General features: G+C 44.2%; 1 pseudogene; it reads left to right on the top strand.

Annotated features, from left to right (window-relative positions):
- The first annotated feature begins 225 nt into the window (after positions 1-225).
- LOC131900168 (fructose-bisphosphate aldolase A-like) lies at positions 226-2,042 on the top strand (annotated as a pseudogene).
- Positions 2,043-11,736: the final 9,694 nt, after the last annotated feature.

The following is an 11,736-nucleotide window of genomic DNA, read 5'->3' as shown; positions in this document are numbered from 1 at the left end:
TTGAAACACTCCTAATAAAAATGCCAACTCTCCCTTATATAAGAATAAAGTTAACTTAATTAAAATGGCATAAAAAGCCCCTCCCACCCCCTCAGCTGAATAGGCTGAGTTCTTTTGGAACGCACCACAGAATGAGATTCTGGTGACTCTAGCTGCGTTTGCTCCTCAGTCCTTTCGCTTATCCACGTCTATACCTGGCAGATCCACCCCCTCCTGTGCCGGGAACGGGCTACCACTGGCGTCATGCCCTAGCCATACCCAGCACTGACCCTGAGCAGAAGGAGCAGCTCTCTGACATCGCTTATAGAATTGTGGCTCCAGGTAAGGGCATCCTGGTTGCAGATGAGTCCACCGGAAGCATTGCCAAGCAGCTGCAGTCCATTGGCACTGAGAACACAGAAGAGAACAGGCACTTCCACTGCCCGCTGCTGCTGACTGCTGATGATCATGTGAATCCCTGCATTGGGGGGTGATCCTCTTCCATGAAACACTCTACCAGAAGGCAGATGATGAACGTCCCTTCCCCCAAGTTATCAAGTCCAAGGGCGGTGTTGTGGGCATCAGGGTAGATAAAGGTGTGGTGCCTCTGCTGGAACCAATGGCGAGACCACCACCCAAGGGCTGGATAGGCTGTCTGAACGCTGCGCCCAGTATAAGAAGGATGGAGCTGACTTTGCTAAGTGGTGTTGTGCGCTAAAGAAAATACCAATGTCCTGGTCCAATATGCCAGCATCTGCCAGCAGAATGGCATTGCACTCATTGCGGAGCCTGAAATCCTCCCTGTTGGGGACCATGACTTAAAGCGCTGTCATTATGTAACTGAGAAGGTACTGAAAGGACCAAGCAGACGCCATAACAGGCTGTCAGTCTTCTCTCAGAGATCAGGCCTCAATTTCAGTTTCCTGAGACTTGAGCAAGCAGTTTCTGGGAGAGTCATGAACAAAAGACACAGTCCTTGCAGTAGCTCCCTTTCTGCTCGTACTCTGACTGCTTGAGGTTCAGCCAGTTGTTTAGTGTCTGGGACCCCTCACCAACTTAGAGCTATGTGCATCGGTCAATGTGAACATGTGAAGCCAGCCAGCCTCCATGGCAGCTCAAGGACAGAGCCTGGGACTTGTCCAGGATTGCACCAAAATGGTACCTGCAACGTCCAACCCGTAAATTCAAAGGTTACACACCCTCACCCAATCATATGATGCCAAGGCTTGTACCACCCTGCTTGAGGTTTTTCCCTTTAAAAAACCCTTACCCTGAGAGCTCTGGGCCATCCTCCTCCACCTGCTGCATCGGATGTTAGACACAGACCACGCCTGGGCTTGCTTGTTATCAATAAATCCTTGTGTGTTTTGCATCAGATATCTGCTCTGTGGTGGTCTTGCTCAGGGATCTCACGACACGGCCACAACAGTACTGGCTGCTGTCTACAAGGCTCTGAGTGACCACCATATCTATCTGGAAGGCACATTGCTGAAGCCCAACATGGTCACCCCAGGCTATGCCTGTACCCAGAAATATTCCAATGAGAAAATTGCCATGGCAACTGTCCCAGCACTTCGTCTCACAGTGACCCCTGCTGTCTCTGGGTTCACTTTCCTGTCTGTTGGGCAGAGTGAGGAAGAGATGTCCATCAACCTCAATGCTATCAACAAATGCCTGTTGCTGAAGCCATGGGCCTTGACTTTCTCTTATGGCCAAGCCTTGTAGGCCTCTGCTCTGAAGGACTGGGGTGGGAAGAAAGAGAATCTGAAGGCTGTCCAGGAGGAGAATATCAAGTGAGCTCTGGCCAACAGCCTTGTTTGTCAAGGAACGTATACCCCAAGTGGTCAGTCTGGAGCCACAGCCAGTGAATCTCTCTTCATCTCTAACCATGCCTACTAAGCAGAGGTGACCTAAGGCTGCCCCATTGACACTCCAGGCCCCCTGCCTACCCACTTGCTATTGAAGAGTGGGCCTTCAGGCTCTTTCCCATCATTCTTATGCTGCCCTGGTGACTGGTGTGTGGTGTTGTCTGTGAATGCTAATTCTGCCATCCCTTCCAGCCCACTGCCGATAAACAACCATTTAAAGGGGGAAAGAAATAAAAAATAGTGTTCCAGCTGGTCAGTGGTGGCTCACGCCTCTAATCCCAGCACTCAGGAGGCAGAGGCAGGCGGATCTCTGTGAGTTTGAGGCCAGCCTGGTCTACAGAGTGAGTTCTAGCCAGAGCTGTTATATAGAGAAACCCTATCTCAAAAAATAACAAAAAAGTGTTCCATGAAAAGGTACTTAATATGCATGGTTATTATATATAAATTAAAAACAAAAATAGGGGACTGGAGAGATGGCGCTGTAGTTGAGCACTGGCTGCTGTTCCAGAGGACCCAGGTTTGATTCCCAGCACCCACATGGCAGCTCACAACTGTTTCTAACTCCAGTTCTAGGGAATCTGATGCCTTCTTCTGGCCTCTGAGGGCACCAGGTATGCAAGTGGTGCACAGAATACATGTAGACAAAACACCCATATACATTAAATAAAAATTAAATTATAAGATTTTTTTAAAGTGCCAATTTCAACTTGCAATCCAAACAACTCCTTTCCAGTGAGACAGTCGTTGTATGTGGGTATCTGACACATATTCCATGCATGCCTCTTGTTTTGTCACACAGAAAATAATTTGTAAACATGCTCAATGATTGAAATTTGATAAAAATTGATTTTGCTATTTCAGTAAGGTCTCACTTCCTCTGAAAGTGTGGAGTGATGAATGCAGTGAATACCAATATATTTAGTACCACTGTCTGAGTTTATGCAAAGTTTGCTTTTCATTATTAGGTTTATTTATTTATTTTGCATGCACGTGTGTGTGTGTGTGTGTGTGTGTGTGTGTGTGTGTGTGTGTGTGTGTGTACATGGCAGCATGCATGTGGAGGTCAGAGGGGAACCTGTAGGAGCTGGTTCTCTTTTTCCACAATGTGGGTCTCAAGGATGGAACTCAGGTTGTCACGTTTGGTGTCAAGTGCCTTTACCTGCTGAGCCATCTCTCCAGGCCTAAATCTATCTATTTATTGGTTTTTCAAGGATTTTTCTTCTCTGAGTATCCCTGGCTGTCCTGGAATGCACTCCGTAGACCAAGCTGGTCTTGAACTCAGAGATCCTTCTGCTTCTGCCTTGTGAGTGATGGGATTAAAGATGTGCATCACCACATCCAGCCCCTAAATTTTATTTTGAACTTTATTTTTTCTTTTAAGTTTTTTTCTTTTTTGAGAAAGGGTTTCTCTCTGGAACTTAGGCTAGCCTTGAACTATCTATGTAGCACAAGCTGACCTTGAACGCTTGAATGCCTCAGCTTCCCAAGTGCTGGAATCACAAATCTGTGCCACCTTGCACAGCTCTACTCTTACTTTGTACCATTTGGTCAAAATGTCCACATAGTGGAAAAGGCAAATAAGTATTAGTATCATTATGAAATTTGCATGATAAAAGCACCATTACAATCAGCGATTTAACAAAATGGACAGTTATAGTACTCCCTAGACTGAGGCAAGAAGATCTTGAGTTTGAAGTTAGCTGGGGGATATATAGTAAACACTATCTTTTTTTTTTTTTTTTTTTTTTTTTTAGTGCAAGCAATAGCAACACCGAAACAAACAAACAAACAAAAAACAAAAGAAAACAAAATCAGGAAGCAAATATGTATAGGTTGCATGACGGATAAAAGGTTAGAATTCTGACCATGTAAAGAACTCTTCAAACTGATGGAAAAAGGTTCCAAAAAACCAAATGAAAAAGGGAGAGATTCATGAAAAACTATGCCATATTGTCTGTAAATAGCCATTAACCTTTCCATGTTGCGTATAATGTGAAAAATCCAACTTTAAATTGTGACAATACATTCTTTTGGGAAATTCATGATTATTGAAATAAATAGTTGATTTCATATACCAGCAGAAGGAAAAACTTTTTTAAATTAATTAATTAATTAATTTTACAGCCTGGTCACAGTTTCTGCTCCCTCCTCTCCTTGAAGTCCCTCTGCCACTATTCTCTATTCCTACCCTCCAAGAAGGAAAACCTTTTAAAGATGTTTAGATTTACTTTATTTTTAATTATGTGTTTCTGTGTGGGTATGTATAGTGCATAAAGTGGCCAGAAGAGGGCATCAGATCCCTTTGAGCTGGAGTCACATTCTGAGCCATCCGAAGTTGGTGCTGGTAACCAAACCTGAGTCCTTTGCAAGAATACCATGCATTTTTAACTTCTGAGGCATCTCATCAGGAACCCCACCCCCACCCCCACCTACCCCCACCCCCCCCCCCACCAAAAAAGGGAAACTCCTCCTCACAGTAGAGCGCCAATTAATAAATGCAGAAGGGGGGACAGAAATAGGAAGTCATTATTTAGCCAGTATCACAGCAATAATTAATTTAGGTAAGGATTATCAAAGGATTAGTGGGTGAAATATGGTGGAAAAAAATAGTATATTTACATAGTCTAAGACTATCTCCCAACAAAATGTTAATTCTAAAAGGAAAACCAGTACAGTTTGAATAGGGAAATGCAGAAGGTACCCCAGGCAAGTGATACAAGCCACCACAAACAGCAAGGAGACATAGTTACACTCTGTGCTTCCTGATGGCGGCAGGAAGTGACTAGCATAATTTCTGTGGTTTCTCTTCTCCTGACCTAAATTTAACGGTGAGAAAGCATCATCCAAACCCAAGCTGAGCATCTTTCTGCAGAACGTCTATAGCTATTACTTCGCAAAAATGTCAAGGTCAGCAGAAACAAAGCCTGAGGAGCTGCCTGTCTGGAGGACATGACAGCTAAATACAGTGTGGGTCCCTGGGTTAAAGTTCAGACCATGAAAAGAACAGAAAGGAAGCAGTTAACAGCTTTTGCATAGGGTCTGTTCAACTGGTCAGTGGTATCCTATCAATACTAATATCTGAGGTTTGACATAAAGCATTAACATTTAAGGGTGATACAGGGAGTGTATATAGGAATTTTGCATCTTTTTAAAATAACTCTTGTCAGTTTGAGATGGCTTCAAAATAAAAGGTTAAAATATGACAGAAGAATAAATGCATACCCAAATTAGAGAAGAATCTGTTTTTTCATTATGAAAATGAGCCAAAATAGAAATATAACTCCAAAGTAAAAAAGTAATTTCCCTTTACCATATTCCTCAACTCTATTCCCCAGAGGTAACCACAGTTGCCATTCATTTTGTTTATCCTTCTGTAAGTTTCGGCTTCATTTACAAGTATGTGGCATATGTGTGTGTATCTCTTATACACACACACACACACACACACACACACACACACACACACGCACACGAGACCACATTAGTCATAATAATCTGATTTAAACTTCTTTCACTGAACAGTATAGCTTGGCTGCATATCTCAAACTCAACTCTTCTCTCCTCTTTTCCCTCCTTCCCTCCCTCCCTCCCTCCTTCCTTCCTTTCCTTCCAATCCTCCTGCCTAGTCTTCCCAAGTGCTAGAGTTACAGGTATCTACTATCATGCCCAGGTAAGCACAGGGACTTTCTAAAATGTTACTACCCACGCATCCATGTCTACAGGTGGAGAGGAAATCACCAGTTAGGCCCTGGAATCCTTGTTTTCTCGAATTCAGCTCTATCCATCTTTCTTCACCAAGCGGCACTTTACCCATGCCTATCACAGGGCTTGGCTTTGCTCCAGGTCCTACCTCTCTCTCTAGTGGCATATTTGCCTGCATCCTAGTTCTTCAGCCTGGCACATTGCTCTGGGCCTTGCATCAGGACATGTGAAGGTAGGCTATGGCATTTTTTTGTTGTTGTTGTTTGTTTTTTCGAGACAGGGTTTCTCTGTGTAGCTTTGCGCCTGTCCTGGAACTCACTTGGTAGCCCAGGCTGGCCTCGAACTCACAGAGATCCACCTGGCTCTGCCTCCCGAGTGCTGGGATTAAAGGCGTGCGCCACCACCGCCCGGCAGCTATGGCATTTTAAATGCATTTCCTATCAGTGGGGCCACAAACAGATATGCCTTTTGTCTTTACTACTTCTTTAAGGGTAGCTGTTGGCTGAAATAGATACACATGCATTACCACTTCAGGGCTAACCATGGATTTTTAAAATGAGTGTAGTCTAAATCTGTGTGGAGGATAAGAGGCCTATTCCTGACTTCCCCACTTCAGAGGGGCAATATGCCTCACACAATTGTTCAGAGTAATGCCCCCTTTCCTTTATTTTCCTTTCTATTTTGTAGCATGAGAAATAGATAACGGAATAACAATAATGACTAAGATTTAGTGAACAATTGCTATGCAGAAGGCCACAGATGGATTTAAATGGAGTTGTAAGCTGTCTAGAGTCTGTGTATTCTCCAGGGTAATCACAAGCTTTCTTTGTAATTCAAATTTAAGTTGTAGAGTTGTGGGATGCTGTCTTCTGGGCATGCATGGCCACTGCTGCCTTGACATCACAGCAGTCATGATTGCTCAAATGAGACCCTTACAAGATTGGGCCTACTGATGTTTCTTTGTGGAGGAGACAGGGCTCATGAGGCAGCACACAAGTAGCTCATGAGGCAGTGCATAAGGGATTCAGGAGCAGCTCATGAGGTGGCCCCCAGGCCTCATAGAGATGCATAAGGCCCCTCCTTTCCTCAGGAATATATAAGCAGTTAACAATTGCTTGGGGAAGGTGGACATTTTTCAGTGGTGTCATTTCCTTGAAGTTCCCTAAGTTTCTGAAGTAACCCCTTACCATGCTCCTGTAAGTAACCCTTGTAGATGAATTGCTAAACGGTCTTATTAAATAAAAAGCACAGAGACAGATATAGGGGTGAAAACCTGAGAGATCAGAGAAATAGGAAAAGCCACAAGCTAGCCTCATCTCACCGACACCTCAGTCTCCTACTTCCTGCATATCCACCACGCCTATATGCCTTTCTGTTTTGCTTCCTTATTTGCTCTCTCAGCCCAGCTACATCACTCCCTCTTCCTGCCCAGCTCTGTCACTTCCTGTCTGTCTGTACAGACCTCCAGACCTCTATGGTTAGTGTTGGGATTAAAGGCGTGTGTCACCACACTTGGCTCTGTTCCCCAGATCTCTTGAACTCACAGAGATCCAGACAGATCCCTGCCTCCCAAGTGATAGGATTAAAGGCGTGTGCTACCATTGCCTGACTTCTATGTTTACTATAGTAGCTAGCTTTTTTCTCTGATACTCAGATAAACTTTACTGGACTGGGGGGACACAGTATATTGGGGGACACAATACATCACCACAAACCCTAGTAATTGATCCAACGGACTGGACTTGGATGGAATCATTTCTTAGGTCTGTCATTGGTGCCCAATATGATGTGAATACATATTTGCTCAGTTAATGCAACATGGTGTTAGATTTGAACCCAGATCATTTGATTAGAGACCTGAGTTCCCAGTCCCTTAGGGTCCCCTTAAGGGTAAATACATATTTACATAAAACACTGGCTGTGGAGTGACCGTGGTTTCCCTTTAGACTATGGAATGGGACCCTTCCTTCTGACTGTTCTGTCAGCAGAAGAGAGGCACGGTAAATGTGCTCTTGTAGTCTAAGCAGAGCCCCAGGGATCTCCTCCTGATGCACACACTTCTAAAGTGGCCTGGATGTAGACCATATGGAAGACTATAAGGGGTTGATTGGTTTGGTTCTAGAATTTGTTTCCCTGCCTTTAAGACTTTTGTGTGGGAGCAAACCTGCCTTATCTCTGTGAAAGGCCATTCATCAAAACTCCATACAAATTTCCTTAGAGGCCACACTAATTTCCTTCCTTTTAATTGTGGCAAAGATGGTTTTAACTGGTGTAATATATGTTATATCGGTAGATTGTCATGTGTTGTTTGAGTTCACTGGGAAGCTGGCTCTGAAAGTAGGATTTCCACTTCCTGAACCAAAGATCCACGCATGTTTATGTTGAGCCTTCCAAATCTCCTGTCCTGAGTCAGGTTGCCCCTTGGTTCTGTAACAGGAAAGGGAGAAACCAGCAAGTTGCTGAAGGTAGTGAGGATATGTGCCCTGGAGAACACCTACAATAAACTGTTTCTAGTAGAGGCTACTATTGTTGATTGCTTTGAGACATAAAAAAGCTTATACTGGGGAAGAGAAGCTGGGTGCTTGTCCCTGAAGAGCATGCTCGGCTCTGCCTGGAACTGTCCGTTGTTAACGCCAATATGGCTGTTTGAATAGGGCTTCCCTAATTGGCAGCTGCCAGCTGATTGTAAGGGCGCAGTTTGATGATGTCACCTTTCTGCTGGTGTTTGTTCTTTGACTTGGAAGCCTCACCCTGGGAGAGTCTCTGCTCTGCTCAGGACTCCCTCAATCAGAAACAGCAGCTGAATCTTCTCCAGCTGATTTCTGCGGGATGTTGGTAAGGCCCTGATTTGATGGTGTTGCCTTTAGCTTGCTCTCTCAATTGAGCTACTCCAGGTGTCTCTGTGGGATGTCTGTGAGTGCTGGATTTGATGTTTTGCTATCTGTCATCTGTTGCTTCTCCTCTGTCTGCTATTTGACATGGTTTGTTTGTTTGTTTGACTTTTTTGTTACATATTTAATAAACCCATCAGTCATTCCTAACTGAAAGCATGGCTATCATATTTCATTCTCTGACCATATATAGAAGAACTGGATTTTGCCTCAGCTGGTTGTATCCCTAGGTGAAGTAAAAAGAACATAGTCTTTGGCAAGAGGCGTAGAGGTCACTCTAAATAAGTGTTGGCAATTTATATAGAGGTGATGAGCCTGAGAAAGCAGGGTTGGGCCTGCCTCTTCTGCTGTTCACTCCCTGCGTGCTAAATGATATGATATGGGATCAGAACTGGAGTCAGAGCTTGCCCCCAAGTCTTCCCTGTTGTGTTTTGTTTCCAGTTTCTCATTTGGCAACACTGGATGCTAAGGGTGGAGGTACAAGGCGGGGTGGAGACCAGCTGGGTCTAGTAAGGAGTGGTGAAAGATGAGGTAGATATGCATGGAAAACAGGGAGTTGGAGGGAAAGGTAACTGGGTTCACAGCCTCTGAGAATGTGATTGGTTCAGAGAAAGAGTCTGAATATGCATTGGGGCAGGTAGAGGCAGGGAGCTAGATAAAACTCTGGCAAATATACTTGTCTCATAGGCCTTCCTGCAGAAATCCAGAATATTTTTAGTCAGTGATGAAACTTTTTACTGTTGAAACCCTATAGGTCTGGTTGGTGCAATTATTCATTGTGCATGGGAATCTAGATGAGTGCCTCTGTGGGGAATGTGCTGAACAAAATACCTGATAAACTTTTTTGAGATGGTGTCTTATTATGCAGCCCAAGGTGGTCTTGAACTTGCCTATGCTTCCCAAGTTCTGGGATTGCAGGTTTATATTACTGTGCACAGCTGATAAAAAAAGTCAGCTTACAGGGCTGGAGAGATGGCTCAGTGGTTAAGAGCACCATCTGCTCTTCCAGAGGTCCTGAGTTCAATTCCCAGCAACCACATGGTGGCTCACAACCACTTGTAATGAGATCTGCTGCCTTCTTCTGGCCTGCAGGGACTCATGCAGGCAGAATACTGTATACATAATAAATAAATAAATAAATAAATAAATAAATAAATAAATAAATAAATAAATAAATAAATAAATCTTTTAAAAAAAAGTCAGCTTACAGAGAAAGCTAAGTGTGGTGGCATTTATTGCTATAACTCCCAGCCACCCCTAGCTACATGACCTTGCATGTGCTGTTCATCAGGGAGGCAGAATGCTTAGTCACTCCAGAGCCTTGCATCCTATGTAATCCTCATAATCATCATGGAGCGTGATCACATAATCTATGTATGCATGGTATAGCTATGTAAACCCATATGTGCATGCTTGGGGCGGGGGACCTATAAAAAGAGATTCCACCCATTCTCCTCAGCCCTTTTTCCACACCATTCATTTCTAGTAGGGCTATTGCACAATCCCTCTTTACCCTCCCCTAATAAAAACTCTTATAGTGGGTTTCATTGTACCTCGTGTTTTCTCTCGCATGGTAACTAGCGCCACAAATAAATAACAAGGTCAACTAGGAATTCAAGGCCAGCTGGGGCTACATATGTCCCTGCCTAAATAAAGTAAGACAAAAAAAGGAAAAATCAAAGAAAAGGCTTCTTTGGTTCCATTTCAGAGGGTTCAGTCCACAAGCAGTTCGGCCTGGTGCTTTGTAGAGCTGGTAGCACAGAATATCATGGTGTGAGAATGTGGTGGAGAAGGATGCTGAAGGAAAGAGAGGAAGGGTCTGGGTCCCAACATCCTTCATGGGCATCCCTAGTGCTCTAACTTCCTTCCGCTAGACCTCACCCCTTAAAGGTTCTATAATATCTCAGTAGTGCCATAGGCTGGTGGCCAAGGCTTTGGAATGGAGACTTCTAGAGAAACAGTTAAAATCTAAGCTATCATAGGAAATCCAGCCTTCACTACATCTCCTGAGATATGAACATTGGTGCACAGGTGTCAGTTTGGTGCAGGAGTGCCGTTGTGGAGCTATTTGCTCTTAATTGAAACTTTCCTTCCCTTCGAGGAAGGAGGGTCATAAGACTCAGTGGGCTAGGGAGATGGATCAGTCAGTCAAGAGGACCTGAGTTCAATTCCCCACAACCCATGTAAAAAAGCACTTCTAATCTAAGCACTAGGGAGGCACTGACAGACAGATCCCTGGTGCTTGTTGGCAAGTCACCTTGGCCTATTTGGTGATCTCCAGGTCAGTGGGAAAACCTGTCTCACAAAAGAGACAAGGTGGACAGCTCCTGAGGAACAATACCCAAGGTTGTCCTTTGGCCTTCACATGTATATGCACACATGTGCATGTACATCTACACACACACACACATGTATCAACACACACACACATGCAGGCACACAGACTCTGGAAGTAAAGGAAATATACAAGACCAAGGATGTAAATGAAACTTACAAGGCTCAGGAAGGCCCTAAGAGTTCTAAGATTTACAAGACCCCTACCCAAGGTTATATAAGCAGTAACAGTTGCTGGGGAAGGATATGTTCTGACCAGAGAAGCTACTTTTAAGTCAAACAGGGAGCTCCAGAGATGGAACTTTCATGTGACTTTTCAGTGATGCAGCTGTCTTTGAGTTATCCATGCTCTTTGTGACTCATTACCAGTACTCCTATAAGTAACCTCAATAAACCCAGTCACTCACTAAGCTATTGTTAATGCTTATAAAACCTTGAGAAGGGGCCTTATTAATTTTGTGACTTTTAGAAAAAATAACCCTCAAAAAATAAATAGAAAAGGGAAAAAGTCAAAGAAAAAGTTTAAGTAGCCTTGGTCTAGGATGTAGGCAAATATGACCTTGAACTCCTGATTTCCAAGCCTTTCCCCCTGAGTGCTAGGATCACAGATGTGTGCACCATGCCTAGTTTATGTGGTGCTGGGGGCTGAGCCCAGGGCTTTGTGCATGCTAGGTAGTCAATCTATCAATTGAGTTATGTAGAGGGCCCCAAAACAGCTTGGCCACACAGCTGCCATGACAGGCTTAGAGGCCCAGACACAGCTTCTGGCAGACCCCACCCAGTGGGGCCTGTGTCTAAGGGGAAATACCTGAGGCCCAGATACAGCTTCTGGCAGGCAACACCTGGACCCAGGAAGAGCCATAAGCTGACCCCATCCTGTGCGGCCTGCATCTAAGGGGAAATAAGTAACATTTCAAACATTTCCTATACCCCTAGACAAATGTCAGCCAATCATGGTCCTG

Source organism: Peromyscus eremicus, chromosome X (genome assembly GCF_949786415.1).
Source record: "Peromyscus eremicus chromosome X, PerEre_H2_v1, whole genome shotgun sequence".
NCBI lineage: Eukaryota > Metazoa > Chordata > Mammalia > Rodentia > Cricetidae > Peromyscus > Peromyscus eremicus.
Note: the sequence above shows the minus strand (reverse complement) of the source record. Positions and strands in the feature narration are given on the sequence as shown.